Source organism: Pseudophryne corroboree, chromosome 10, assembly GCF_028390025.1.
Source record: "Pseudophryne corroboree isolate aPseCor3 chromosome 10, aPseCor3.hap2, whole genome shotgun sequence".
Classification (NCBI taxonomy): domain Eukaryota; kingdom Metazoa; phylum Chordata; class Amphibia; order Anura; family Myobatrachidae; genus Pseudophryne; species Pseudophryne corroboree.
In genome coordinates this window covers 19,574,002-19,576,809 of record NC_086453.1, presented here as the reverse complement: position 1 = coordinate 19,576,809, position 2,808 = coordinate 19,574,002, and the positions used below count along the sequence as shown (strand labels likewise).

The window sequence follows — 2,808 nt, the reverse complement described above, 5'->3', positions numbered from 1 at the left end:
GTCATCCTGCTGCAAAGCGGATAACTCAGGTATTGTCAGCCTGGGTGGTGAGAAACGTGTGTCCGGTATCCACCGTTAATTCACAGGCAACTAGAGACTTGATTGAGGTACTGTGTCCCCGGTACCAAATACCATCTAGGTTCCATTTCTCTAGGCAGGCGAAACCGAAAATGTACACAGACGTCAGAAAAAGAGTCACCAGTGTCCTAAAAAATGCAGTTGTACCCAATGTCCACTTAACCACGGACATGTGGACAAGTGGAGCAGGTCAGACTCAGGACTATATGACTGTGACAGCCCACTGGGTAGATGTATTGCCTCCCGCAGCAAGAACAGCAGCGGCGGCACCAGTAGCAGCATCTCGCAAACGCCAACTCGTTCCTAGGCAGGCTATGCTTTGTATCACTGCTTTCTATAAGAGGCACACAGCTGACAACCTCTTACGGAAACTGAGGAACATCATCACAGAATGGCTTACCCCAATTGAACTCTCCTGGGGATTTGTGACATCGGACAACGCCACCAATATTGTGCGTGCATTACATCTGGGCAAATTCCAGCACGTCCCATGTTTTGCACATACATTGAATTTGGTGGTGCAGAATTATTTAAAAAACGACAGGGCGTGCAAGAGATGCTGTCGGTGGCCCGAAGAATTGCGGGCCACTTTCGGCATTCAGCCACCGCGTGCCGAAGACTGGAGCACCAGCAAACAGTCCTGAACCTGCCCTGCCATCATCTGAAGCAAGAGGTGGTAACGAGGTGGAATTCAACCCTCAAAATGCTTCAGAGGATGGAGGAGCAGCAAAAGGTCATTCAAGCCTATACATCTGCCTACGATATACTCAAAGGAGGGGGAATGCACCTGACTCAAGCGCAGTGGAGAATGATTTCAACGTTGTGCAATGTTCTGCAACCCTTTGAACTTGCCACACGTGAAGTCAGTTCAGACACTGCCAGCCTGAGTCAGGTCATTCCCCTCATCAGGCTTTTGCAGAAGAAGCTGGAGACATTGAAGTTGGAGCTAAAACAGAGCGATTCCGCTAGGCATGTGGGACTTGTGGATGGAGCCCTTAATTCACTTAACCAGGATTCACGGGTGGTCAATCTGTTGAAATCAGAGCACTACATTTTGGCCACCGTGCTCGATCCTAGATTTAAAACCTACGTTGTATCTCTCTTTCCAGCAGACACAAGTCTGCAGAGGTTCAAAGACCTGCTGGTGAGAAAATTGTCAAGTCAAGCGGAACGTGACCCGTCAACAGCTCCTCCTTCACATTCTCCCGCAACTGGGGGTGCGAGGAAAAGGCTAAGAATTCCGAGCCCACCCGCTGACGGTGATGCAGAGCAGTCTGGAGCGAGTGCTGACATCTGGTCCGGACTGAAGGACCTGCTAACGATTACTGACATGTCGTCTACTGTCACTGCATATGATTCTGTCACCATTGAAAGAATGGTGGAGGATTATATGAGTGACCGCATCCAAGTAGGCATGTCAGACAGTCCGTAAGTATACTGGCAGGAAAAAGAGGCAATTTGGAGGCCCTTGCACAAACTGGCTTTATTCTACCTAAGTTGCCCTCCCTCCAGTGTGAACTCCGAAAGAGGGTTAAGTGCAGCCGGTCACCTTGTCAGCAATCGGCGTACGAGGTTACTTCCAGAAAATGTGGAGAAGATGATGTTCATCAAAATGAATTATAATCAATTCCTCGGTGGAGACATTCACCAGCAATTGCCTCCAGAAAGTACACAGGGATCTGAGATGGTGGATTCCAGTGGGGACGAATTAATAATCTGTGAGGAGGGGGATGTACACAGTGAAAGGGGTGAGGAATCGGAGGATGATGATGAGGTGGACATCTTGCCTCTGTAGAGCCAGTTTGTGCAAGGAGAGATTGATTGCTTCTTTTTTGGTGGGGGCCCAAACCAACCAGTCATTTCAGTCACAGTCGTGTGGCAGACCCTGTCGCTGAAATGATGGGTTCGTTAAAGTGTGCATGTCCTGTTTATACAACATAAGGGTGGGTGGGAGGGCCCAAGGACAATTCCATCTTGCACCTCTTTTTTCTTTCATTTTTCTTTGCATCATGTGCTGTTTGGGGACTATTTTTTTAAGTGTCATCCTGTCTGACACTGCAGTGCCACTCCTAGATGGTAAAAGATGGTAAATCTGCACAGAATACAATGTTAGTAATGTTTATATAACTTTAGTAATTTGTTAAACCAACATAATGCTTACTACATAAACAAATAAATTCAGCAATGGGTTGGTGGTGCTCCCGGAAAATAGTTCAGAAAACTATATGGGAAATGTGGTCTTAAGAAAAGAGCAAAAGACAAAGAGCTGCTATATGCCTTTTCCAGGGCACACTTAGAAAAAATATATATGTGATAAATTATGAAATTATGAGTAAATTAATACTTAACTTTTATTGAGATATACTTGGTAAAAGGGAGGAGGCGAATATAAATAATTTGTTACAAATTTGGGGCGATAAAGATTGGGAAGGCGAAAATATGTTTACTCCCTTTGTTGTCCAAAATTACTTTGTTTCTGAATTGAACAAGTATTTGTGGGAGTAAATTTGCTCCATTGGGTTCAGCTATCCCATGTCAGAATATCTAAATTAAACAAAATGCCTGGGGCTGCACAGAGAACTGGAAAGACTCAAATGGTGTGAGAATAAAATACCTACGGTACCTAGTATTCCCTGGTGGTCTCCCAACCGGGTGCTGACCAGGCCCTGCAGTGTATGGCTTCCAAGATCAGACGAGATTGGGCATACTCAGTGCGGTTTGACCGTAGGT

The 2,808-nt window shown here is 46.0% G+C and overlaps 1 pseudogene; it reads right to left on the bottom strand.

Moving 5' to 3' along the window:
• Positions 1-2,689: 2,689 nt before the first annotated feature.
• On the bottom strand, positions 2,690-2,808 carry LOC134967143 (5S ribosomal RNA; annotated as a pseudogene).